At 39.5% G+C, this 12,648-nt stretch overlaps 1 protein-coding gene and 1 pseudogene across 2 annotated transcripts in view; one reads left to right on the top strand and one right to left on the bottom strand.

Annotated features, from left to right (window-relative positions):
* The window catches only part of Fryl (FRY like transcription coactivator), a 302,292-nt gene that overhangs the window by 21,338 nt on the left and 268,306 nt on the right, over positions 1 to 12,648 (top strand). The window lies entirely within an intron of this gene.
* Positions 11,069 to 11,493, bottom strand: LOC111815650 (annotated as a pseudogene). The gene has a single exon (XR_002820316.1). The product of XR_002820316.1 is annotated as a guanine nucleotide-binding protein G(I)/G(S)/G(O) subunit gamma-5 pseudogene (transcript).

Raw genomic sequence — 12,648 nt, 5'->3', positions numbered from 1 at the left:
TGTCCTAGCGATTTGATTTGAAACTGTCTCATTGCTATTTGTTTATCAATAAAATTATGAAGAAAAAAAAAGTAGAAGGAAGTTAAGGAAATCCTGATGTTAGGGTTTTTCCCCTTTATAAACTGGGAAAGGGGGGAAAATGGGTTCTCCTTAAAACTTCTAAAAAGGAATGCAGCTCGACCAACATCTTCAGTTCAGCCCAGAGAGACCCACTTTGGACTTCTAAAGTCAGAACTGTAAAATATTTGAGTTAGTTTGTTAATTGGTTTCAGCAGCCATAGTATTATAGACAGCTAATTGGTGGAAGTATTATAGACAGACACAACTAGGCCCTCAAGAGGGTCAATGTAGAGGCTCAAAATACATTTCAACTGTGGCAGGAAGTGCATCTGTTAGAGACCAGGCCTCAGAAAACAGAATGACAAAGCCTACATGTCTCCCCAAGGAATAACTGGTATCACCTGGTCCAATAAAGTCTAGATAGACATCAGTTATTGTAGTTGTTGAACAAGAACTTCTGTTCTATCCCTTCCTAAAAAGGTCTTTGTTCTTTCCATATACACTTGCTATGTGACCTGTTTCTCCATTGGGTCAATATTACCTAAGCAGCTTTACTTGTAATTTTACTTGTTGATCATAGTTTTGATCCACATTGTATCTACCTTGTAGTTTTTGTACCCACCTCATGATTTTGCCATATAAAATTTCCTTTCAGGAGTGGGCTCCTTGACAACCCACTTTCAGGTCTCCTCATGTCTCTCAGACGCTATCTGAATAAAGTTATACCTATTCTTAACATCTGTTGTTCCTTAGAATTAATTCTCTTTTGAGGAACACAAATGATGTATCTGACATCTAACAGGTTTGGAGTTAGAGTCCCCCCATATCATTTGGAGGTACCACTGAGATAATTGGAAAGATATAAGAATTTGCTTTTATTTCATAGATTCTGGATTGTGACTGTATGGGTAAACAGAAGTTGTTGTCCTTGTTTTTCATTTGCTCACATCTTGAATTTTTATGCTTTTTTTAGATATTGTTTTTTGTTAAACTGATAAATAAATTTGAGTTGAGAACATAGGAAGATTATTATTATTATTATTTTTTATTTTTTTATTTTTTTATTTTTATTTATTTTTTATTTATTTTTTTCTTTTCAAAGTTTTATTGATAAACATATAGCAATGAGACATTTTCAAATCAAATCGAAAGTACAGTTTCAACAAATAATCCACTGCATACATTCTTCTCAGTGGTTAATTGCTGTACAAGGTGCAGACTTGTGATCCTACTTACAAACACCATTAGAAAAAATCATTCTATTCATTAAGAGAATGCAACTATATATCTATCCCAACCACTTTGAATACACAGATACAAAATGGACATTCATAGTTATACCCCAATTTTTTTTAAGTTCCGTTGTTGAATATTATAGGTGTGTAAACTCAGCAAAATATTCTAAAAGAGTACAGAAGCCCATAATATCATTGGGTCTTCTGTTTAACTGGCAATGTCAGAAATTGTTGACCTGAGTCCCCCACAGCTCAACATAACAGCATGGCTTTACTTCCTATATTTCATCTTCATACTTTTCTACTGGATGGTTAAGACCAAGGTAAAGCAGGACCTGTGCAACAAGAGTTGTAGCTTTTTGGTCTGACAAGGTCAGTGAAATGCCCTCAGGATTTATCTTGAGATCCTGTACCTCAGATTGTAGAACTTGGCCTATGTGCTCTCTGTGAAAGCCTGAGAGAGTGTCTTCTCCCCATGTGACTCTCCTTAGGCACACTCTACGTCATCGATCACTTTCCTCTTTGGCCCCATTATCTTCTTGATCAGAAAATTTGGGACACTACCGAGGTACATGACGTTACAGTACAAGTTCTCATATGTCCTGAGTCTTAATTGACCTTAGAAGGGTAGGGCCAAAATGTTGGCTTTCCTTGTAGCCCTCCTTTTTCTCTAATTTTGGTCTGCAAACTTAGGTTGTTAACCATCCAGAAGACAAGCTTATTGTTATTATCAAACGATTTACGCTATCAAGCTTAACCTCACTATCTCACTGCATTTCAAACATCTTAGGCATAATAAGGAACAGGTATTTTTCATCAAGTATTGATATGTTGAACCTTAAGTCCCTACATAATATGATAAAGAACATTTAAAAGGATTATTATTTTTTGATGGGACATTTTACTTTTTATAGGCATTTTTTGTATTCTTCTTTTGTATATACTGTATTTGGACTTACTAATTTCTGAACTCATTGATGCTCCTTGTTTGACCTGTTTAACTTGTCTTGATTGTTGTGGTTTGTTATTTTGGCAGCACTTGGGGGAAGTAATGTTAGAGCATCCCCTAGTGGACTTTGATACTAACCAAAATGCATATTGATATAATGCTGTAAAATGGGTCTTTTTATGAAATCTAGTTTATGTTTAAGAAATAGAGATGCCTATTAATAAAACATGAGATGTCAGCTGCCAGTTAAAAGGAAGTAGACCAGCATCTGTTCTTAAAACTTGGAGGACAGATTTCATTCGGCCAGTCTGACCTGATCCCTTCCTCTACATTGTCTAGGGAAATATCGATCAGTTCTGCCTCAGTTTTCTTTTCTGTATAATCTGCTGGTGAGGAGGCAATCTCAGCTCTGGATGTTTACCATTGTCACCTATCCAGGTGGAGGGTGATGACCCATGGGGAAACTGTCTCAGTAACTCAGCGTGAGCATGAGATAAAAAGGCTTTTTCCTGATCTCATTTCTGATCTTTTTATGACACTTCATACTTTCCATTTTGGAGGCTGTTTACTAAGATTAGAGAAGGAGGATTCCTGAACTGTTTCATCCTTCCCTTCTACCCAGTAGCTAAGAACTTTTAAGTTGAACCCCTAGGAAGCGAGTGTTTGCTAACATCGGACAGGGAAGTAATCTTAGGTGAGGAACACATATCCTGTCTCTGAGTTGGATAAGATATTGGAACTTTGCATATCCAGGAGGATGCATTAAAATGATGTCCTCACTTATGCTTTCTGGACAATGATCTCCAGCATACAGGAAATTGAAACTGAGATGCCACGCAAAGAGCCAACTTCTGGGTGAGACCAGAAGGAGTTATTTCCTAATGCACAGTATTTAAAGGACCAAAACACATTCAGTTTCAGGGAGAACCCCAATCTCCTTGTGCTTTCTCTCCCTTTCTCGGCCTGGTTCTCATCATTGGCCTGGTTCTCATCATTTATGTGCGTAGAGAGTGGAAATACTTTCTCTAATGTGTAAATTAGTTGTGGTTGTGGTTGCTGAATGACAGGTGTAGGTTTTAACCTGTGAGTATCATAAGTGTATAGCAGGTATTGAGACATCAAAATTTTAGCATTTGGATAAAACTTAGCCATGTCTTACTGCAAGGAAGATTGCCTAAGTGATTAGATAGCACAAATGTCTTGGGGACTTCTTTGCCATAGGGCCCATGGCAAGATTTTCCAAGCTATTATTTGCCTCTATCTGTGTATAGGGGTGATCATTTCCAACCAATTACCAACTTGTCCTTTGATTTTTTTTTTTCCCCCCTCACTCAAAAATTGGAAAGCATTTGTTCAGATCTTTTTGTTGTTGTTGTTCAGATCTTTTGACTATTAGTTTACTTTTGCTAGCATTGCTTGCTTCTTTAAACATGACTGTTGTAGATGGAATCACTTATAGCTTGCGCTTGTGGAGGCACATGTTAGAGTTGATAGGTTCTGGCCCTGGTACAAATTGCTAAAATCATCATGGTGGTCATCTAGTATGGCTGAAGCTTTTGAAATAAAAGCCCACTCCCCAAGACCACCTCCCCCCTTCTTCTCCAGGGTACAGTTTCCTTTCACCCTTCCTGCAGCCTCAGGGAAGACCCCCCCCCCCATCAGCTCCCTCAGGTATATCTAAACATCCCCTTCAAACTCTACCCCGCCAAAGGCCATAAAAGCCTCAGCCTCCCTTTGTTCAACTGGAGAAAATTTCTTATCTTCCCCATATTCTCTCAGTGTCCTCAAAGATAATAAAGCCCCTTTCCCTTTTTCCTTCTGTTTCTCTGCTGTGCCTGGCGCCTGAAAAACCTATGAGGAGTTAGGAGTGAGTTTCTGGAGAAGATAGGGGCATGAGTCAGTGAGGGTAACTAGTCTGACCCCACTTTTTGCTTTTTGGTACCAGAAATCAAACCGAGAACCTTGCACTTCAAGGTGCTTTGCCAGTGAGCTGTGTGCCCTGCCCTTACCCCATGTATCTTACAGTCACTCTCCAGATAGCGGTTACCTTGGACAGTGCTTTGAGAGGATCTAGAAACTAAGCAGAGATTAGAAGAGATGGCTGTTTTCTCCTTATTCTTAATCACTGGAAATTGTTCATCCTTCACATATTGAGAAAGAACCATTTAATATTTTTCTGCACCAGCACATGGCCTGCTTTCCCCTTAGAGGCAAATACAATGCAGGTAGAAGTATTGATTATGATACTATTTCACAACTAGAATTGTACTGTAAGAGGGAGCAAGAAAACAGTCAGGATTACCTTATGTTCAACCTTTTTTAGCCTTAAGAAATGGTCCTTACTTGTGCTCAAAATGTAAATGTAAGCCACAGGAAACCAGATGCCTAAGGCCCTTAAGGCATAATCAGGTGCTTCTATTACTATTGAGCCTTGACACTTTAGGGGGAGAATTGCTTTCTGAGTGTTTTGCAGTCAAGACCCAGAAGGGGCTAAGGGGAGAAACAGACCAAAAAAAGTGGCTGCCTTGGTTATAGCCTTAAAAGGAATAGACTGTTAAGTCTGATTCTCAGGGCTCCAAAAAGAGCTTAGTGACTAAACTCACCTGCTACCCCGTGGAAAACCAGGCCATGTTGAAGTAGACTGTGCTAACCATCATGGCAAGAGGCCCCCTAACTATACCCTGATTGCAAAAGTGACCAGCAGAAGTTGTACTTCCCCCTGAAATGGTGGTCCTAGGGATTAGACCCATTTTAACAGCTGGTCCAGCAAGACTAAAAGGCCCCTGAATATTCTGATTTCTCCCTCTGGCCAGACTGTGGAGCCCTGGAACATGCCTATAGAGGGAAAAGAAACCAGCTTATTGCTGAATACTGGAATGTGTCTCTCAGTCCTTCTTTTCACCCTGGCTTTCCTTCCACCCATCATACTTGAGTGAAAGGGGTCACTGGAGAGGAGGTAATTTGCTATTTCTCTCAACCCTTAGGGTATAACTGGGATGTTTTTTCTTTTTCCATTCCTTTTTTGATTATGCCTAAAAGTCCTTGGGAGGGATATCTTATTTTATTTGTACACTGTAATATACATACACCCAATTCAAATATTCTGCCTCCCTTTCATAGACAGAAAAAATCTTGAACTATGGGCAATTTGAAGGTAAAATAGAGCCCTAAGAGCTACCTTAGTACAGATACATCTTAAAGATCTTACTGTTTTCCCTTATTGGAGAGAATGCATTCTAAGGCCTTAAGTTGAAAGAAGACCATTGCTTATAATTGACAACTTAAGGACACAAGACTGACTCACACCCTATTAGCCCTTGCAACGCTGCAATCTTGGGAATTCAAAAACCCAAGGGAGAGAAGAAATTGGTACCAGACTGTAGATTAGTAAACAAGGCAGTAGTATCAGTGTACCTAGTGGTGTCTAACCCATACCTGCTCCTTTCTCAGATCCTGAAAGATGCCAATTGAATTACAGTGTTAGATTTAAAAGATGCCTTCCTTCACATACAGATTCCCAGTTTCTTTTTATCTTAAAAAATCCTCATGATCAGGCTTCTCAATTGCATTGGTTGGACTGCGCTGCCATAGTGGTTCAGAGTTAGTCCTCATCTTTTGGGTTGTTTTTCTTTGGTTTTTTGAAGCAGGGTTTCACTATATAATTCAGGTTGGTTTTGAACTCATTAGGAATAAGGTTTTTTTTCTTTTTCTTTTTTTGTTTTTTGCTCTGAATGCCCTCAGGGGTAGTTTGGCTGGCTGGAGTGTTGTGGGGATCAAACTACAGCAACCTGAGGCTGACAGCTTTGTGGAAGCAGCCACTTAAAGAACTGAGCTAAGGCCAGGCCCCCATAAATGATTTTTTTTTTTTTTTTTTTGCGGAACCAGGGATTGAACTCAGGCCCTTGCGCTTGCCAGGGAAGCGCTTATTCTATTGAGCCATCTCCCCAACCCTTGGTCTTGAACTCATTAGGTAGCCCAGGCAGCCCTCAAACTCATAGCTGTCCTCCTGCCACAGCCTTCTGAGTGCTAGACTTACAGACTTGCATTGCCACACCAGGCAGGCCTCATCTTGTAGAGCAAGTGCTTTGCTGTGACTTGGCTTTTTTTTTTTGCTTCTTTTTCTTTCTTTTTATTTTGTCATGTTTTGAATTTTCTACAATTCACAGTCCTGCAATATGTAGGTGATATACTCTTTTTTTTTTTTTTTTTTTTTTTTTTGTGGAACCAGGGATTGAACTCAGGCCCTTGTGCTTGCCAGGGAAATGCTTATTCCTCTGAGCCATCTCCCTGGCCCCTGGTGATATACTCTTATGTGCCCCCTCACAAAGGCTATCTAGCCAAGGTACCTGTGCTCTCCTAAATTTTGAGTAGATGTAAGTTATAAAGTCTCTAGGTCTAAGGCACAACTTTGCAGGTTTGAGGTGAAATACTTGGGCCTTATCATCTTTAAAGGAACCTGAAAACCAAGGGAAGAGAATTAAACCAATACTTTCTTTCCTATAGCCTAAGACCCTAAAACAGTTAAGGGGATTTCTAGGAATTACAGGTTTTTGTTACCTTTGTATATTAGGGTATGGTGAAATCTATCAGCTTATAAAGAAAGCCTGAAAGGCAGATACCTATATTTTAACCTGGGAACATGGTTCCCAAACTGCCTTTCAGAAGCTTGAAGGTGTGCTTCCAAATGCCCCAACACCAAGCATGTAATAGGATACCATTTCAGTCTGTATGTTGATGAAAGGTTCGGCGTGGATTTGAGAGTGCTTACATAGGATTGAGGACCTGGTGAACAGCCTGTATGGTGTCTTGAGTCATGATTAAGACATTATAGCGAAGGAATGGCCTGCATGCCTCAGAGCCATGGCTGCCACAGCTTACCTGGTACGAGAGGGATCCAAGCTGACTTTAGCAAAGATCATAGTACATATGCAGCTCATAATATGGCAAGGCTTACTTCTTCCAAAGTGAGCCTATGGCAGTCACACAGCTGATTTCTTAAATATCAGGATATACTTCTAGAAGGACAGCCATTTAAATAAAGATATGTTTCTACTGAAACTCTGCCACTTTTCTACCAGGAAAGGAGAAAATTGAAGCTAAAAGAACATGACTGCAAGCAGGTAATTCTCCATATGTACAAAGCAGAGAAGACTTGCTGGGCACTTCCCCCTCTTTACTGACCCAGATTTGATCCTCTTCTGTGATGGTAGTTCCTTCAAGGAAAATGAGACAAAAAATGCATAGTGGCTCTACGTCAGACACTTGAAAGTTCCTCACTTGCCCCTGCGACTAGTACTTATCTAGCAGGACTCCTCACTCTGACAAGGGCTTTCTTTATAACTCGGTGAAGAACACAAAGTCAACAGTACTGATTCAAAGTATGTTTTCCTAGTGTTGGATGTTCATGCAGCCATATGAAAAAAAACCTGTCTAACAGCCAATTGATCTCACATAAAATACCATAAAGAGATAGATGGATTTTTACCATCTGTCTATAGTGCTCGAAAATGGTTTGCCCAATTGAGGGCCACAAACAAGTTGACCAAGTGTTTCAAGGTAATCACTGGTTGATGTAGCTGCAAAAGAAGCTGTTCCCTTCAAGCCCACTCATCTAGGAAGGGTCCCTTGATCATACTCAACTCAAATAGTCTCAGGCAGAAATCAAATGGGCTCTCTCTCTCTCCCAATAGGTGTCAGTTCCTTCCATAAACATGGTTATAGTCAGATGATGGTAAATTGTTCTTCCTTGGTGATAGTCAGTGAAAGGTATGAAGTCTTTGCATCAAAATTTTCACTTGGGGAGAGACAGGACACACCAGATTTCACAGAAGAAGGACTTTGTTAGAGAATATAGCAGATAGTTAAGGCATGTGAACTCTGCCAAAAGAACAATCCTCTTAACTGAACCATAGCCCCTCCAGTATACAAAGATGTGGTAAATAGCTGAAGAAGATTGGCAACACAATTTTACTCACATGACAAAGAGTAAGAGGCTCCAAATCTTACTGGTCTGGATAGATGCTTTCGCAAATTGGTTTGAGACCTTTCTTTGTTAAACAGAAAAAGTGTAAGAGGATATTTGTGTAGTTGTAAAAGCTAAATGTTCTGTGTACATTGCTGATACTTCTGCTCATGTCTCTATGACTGTTGATGTTATATGACAGGTTAAGGCCATGTCAGATTCTCAAATTCCCTAAACTTTCTCTTACCCTCTTTCTACGAGGATATTACTAACTTTTCCTGGTGGAAATATTTGCTGGTTGTATTCATAATACTTTTACTGATCTTAATTATTTGATCCATGTATATTTAACTATTTCTTTGGCCTTATCTTCTCCAGACTTAAAGCTATATGCCTTCCTGAGATGAGAATGTCAAGTGTCTATCAAGGGCCCTTTGGTAGCACCTCTGGAGAGTATCTCTTACTGACGATCACAACTGTGACCCCCTTCAGCCAGAAGTAGCCAGAATAGTCATTACCCCTTGCCCTGTCATGGCAGTTAGGGGTAACTCTTCCGAGGGGTATATTGTAGATAGCTCAGGTAGAACTATTACAGACAGGGCTAGAGTCAGTGCAGAGGATGAAAACATCACAACTGTGGCTGAAGGAACATCTATAAAAGACCAGGCTTCAAGATAAAGATAGAGTGACCAGGCCTATGTGCCTCCCCAGGGGATCAGATAATTGATATCACCTGGTCCAATTATCTAGCTAGACATCAATTATCCCAGTGAGTGAACAAGACTTTCTGATCCATCCCTTCATAAAAAGGTCTTTGTTCTTTTCCTGTATGCTTGTTATGTGACGTTCTTCCCCATTGGATCAATATTACCTACGTAGCTATACTATAATCTTATAGGTTGATCATAGTTTTGACCCACATTGTACCCCCTCATGATTTTGTTATATAACACTTCTTTTGAGGATGGGCTCGTTGATAGCCCACTTTCAGGGCCCCTTCTGTCTTCCAGGAGTTCTCTCAATAAAATTTTTTCTACTCTTTGTAGGAGTCCCTTCCTGGTTTTCATCTCAGTCCAAGAAGTTAATATTTATATTAACTTCCAAAGATATGTTATTGGAATCCCACCAAATTAATTCCAATCTACCACTCCCAGTGCAACCCACGGCGAAAATAAACGCACTAAAACATATTTATAATTACTGGGGAGCCAAGGGGCCCTAAGTTCAGTGGAACAAAGAGGCTGACCCAGGGCCTCACTCGGTTTTATTCAGTGGAGGAGTGGCTTGAGGAGGAATGACTGAGAATTGTGAGAAGTAGGTGAGTACTGTGAGCTGAGCTGGGTGGGTGGCCTACATTTACCTCTGCCATATGCAGAAAGGATATGCAGAGAAAGTAAACTGCTTTATGCTGTTGAGATAGTATCTGATGTTTTGGGGGGTCTGGTGCTTCAGCTTTGATGTAGTCTTTTAAGCCCCAGGAAGTCATAGCCTCTATCTCGAGGCTCAGTCCCAGCTGGCAGCATGGAGCATTGGCTCTTCTGTCCTGTCTCAACCTGGCTCACATTAAAGAGCAGCAGGTGTAGGTTACCAGGGAAACACACATGCCACCTTCAAAGACTATCACCAGCACCTCAGCTAGACCAGTATACATTGCTTAAGGCCAATTGAAGGATAAAGAGAAATCCTAGTCAGCTCTGTACATATTAATACGAGGAAATAGGGTCAGGCTCAGTCAAAATGGAGACAGTCGCTCTTCTTTCAAGGAGAACTGCTCAAGTGGTCCTCTACAACTCTTAACTCTTTAGGATTCATTTTTTAATTTTTGGAACACAAAATTGGTGTATCTGACATCCAGTAAGGTAGGTTTTATATTATTTCCCCATATATCAACAGGAAAGTGATTCATTGCTTAGTACATGTTAGGAGCTAAATAAACACTGTATTTTTCTCCAAACTTACTGAACTTTATCTCCTTCAGCATACTTGTTTTTTTCTTTTTACAGAAAAATATGACTTACATCTTGTGTTCCCTTCCCAATCCTTTCACATTTTCCTTCATCAACATCTTCATATTTTTGTAACTTTCCTGCTTTGTTGAAATGTGCACAGAGTGATATTATTTTAGAGTCCTTTCAGTTGTTCTATTACAAATCACCTTGAAGAACCAAGCAAACTTAGTGTTTGTAGAAGTTATCAGATGATTTTCACCTTAATACTATTTTTTAACTGTATTTTATTTATTAATTTTTATCTTCTTATGACAGGGTCTCACTATGCAGTTCAGGCTGGGCTTGAGCTCACTTTGTAGGCCAGACTGGTCTTGAATTTGCAACAATCTTCCTGTTTCATCCTTCTGAGAGCTGGAATTACAGATGTGAGCCACCACACCTGGCTTACTTCTAATTCTTTGTAGGTTTAATATATGTGATAAAATTGCTGTAAGAATTTCATAACCATTGTGTTTATTGTGATGAAGTTAGAAAAGAACAGGAAGAGTTGTTCTGTGAAGGAGACCATTGTAGACATGTGGCAAGTTAACAGCCAGATGACTGTGTGAGCGGTGCAGACAGTAGCACAGCCAGTAGTAGTACGTTATGGAAAGGCAAGATAGAGAGGTCGTTTGAGGCCATAGTTGGCTTTACAGTCTTTGTAAAGGCATATTTAAGCAAGGAATATGCTTTTAAAGGATTTAGGGAATTGCTTGAATAAATATAATCCACATTATTAGAAGCACAAAAGTTTACCTGTCGTATTGTGTTTTTGTAAACACATGGGGGAAAGTTTTATATTGTATTGAACTTTTTATGGTGAGGAAGAACTTACAGAATTAAACACAATTTTTTTTATACTAAGTATTTTTTTATACTAAGTATTTTATTGTATGTTGGCACCAGCATATATAAAATACCCTCGTGAAATAGAAATTCATGAAAATCCAGAGAGGTAGATGTTAAGGACTGACAAAGTAGAAGTTTGTATGTTATGGCACATGTTAAGAAAGGGGAAGTTGTACAGGCTTCAATTTTCTTTTTCTGAATAGTCACTGGTTGGTTAAAAGTGGTCTGGGAAACTCTTAAGAATTCATTTGACTACAAAAAGGAATAGATTTTCTGCGGTCTGAAGGGATTTGTACTTGAGGATACTCCAGTCAGCAGAGGATCATGCTGAGCATTCTGCAGGCAGAACTGTTTTAAGTCTGCAGCTGCCTGGGAAACCTTCATGTGGTTGAGCCCGGCCTCCAGCCGGAGCTGCTGAACCACTTTCTTCATGGCGGCGACGCTGGCCATGCTGTGGGGTAGTGCCCATCATCAGAAAAAGCTCCAGGCATGCTTCAGAAAGTGGCAACAATGATGAAACCAATGTATTCAAGTAAGGGGGCTATTTTCAGGAAGACTAGCAGACATAGTACACCCAAGGGCCGGGCCAACGCGAGGGCCAGGGGCAGTGCAGCGAGGGTCGGTAGGGCCAGACCAAACACAATTATAGACTTAAATTACAGCAAATTAATGGCAAATTTGTCTTGATGAATGATCTCAAGTACACATGAGAGGTCTTTATTCCTCCTGGGTTGCCTTGAGTGATGCAAACTGCATTTTTATTGTTAGTATAAATATCTCAGTATATGTTTTGAAACCTAGTATAATCTAATATGAATCATTTTATGTGCTAAAATCACAGGCTTTGATTACATTTTTAATTGAAGATGTATGTGCTGAATATACACAATTTTGTTAAGGGTTGTTTCTTTTCAGAGAGAATCATTAGGCTGTGGGTCAGGAGAATGTAGAAGACACAGTATAACTGGATGTCATTCAGCATTCCTCTGTTGAAAATGGGGATGATATTGGCTGGATAACTGATCAGATAATTAGCTAGAAATGTAATTAGTTGAGTAGTACCTCTAAAAGTTAATGAATAAATGAATTGTAACAACTAGAGAGAAACTTTGAGTGGCTTGCTGACATTCCTCATACATTTTTTTTGTGATGTATTCACATCATACAAAATGGTGAGACTATGCTTATCAGGTTTTGGGGCAAAAGATTTGTTTTTTGCATTAATTTATTGAAAATAACAATTCCAGCTGAAATGGTAGGCCGAGGCTAACATGATATTTTGATGGAACTTGGTGTGAAATTCCATGTATGGTTTCAGAAACCAGTTGTACAGCTACAGGGCGAAGGAGATGTTGCATACAAAAATCTTTGGTATTTTAATTACTATAATAAAGTTACTGTGGACATAGAATGTAATGTGACTACTAGAAGGCTTCACAAGAACAGCTGTACTAAGAGGAGCCGAAGGGTCAGAAGAGGGAGGACGTTAGCTTATATGCTGTTGAGTACACTGCATAAATGGTCTGTTCTAGAGGCAAGTTTTCTTTTTTTTAATTTATTATTTATTTATTTATTTGTGTGTGTGTGTGTGTGTGTGTGTGTGTG

The sequence above is a fragment of the Octodon degus genome, unplaced genomic scaffold (assembly GCF_000260255.1).
Source record: "Octodon degus isolate 3935 unplaced genomic scaffold, OctDeg1.0 scaffold00019, whole genome shotgun sequence".
Taxonomy (NCBI): Eukaryota; Metazoa; Chordata; class Mammalia; order Rodentia; family Octodontidae; genus Octodon; species Octodon degus.
The sequence above is the reverse complement of the archived record's forward strand: the minus strand, read 5'-3'. Positions and strand labels throughout refer to the sequence as shown.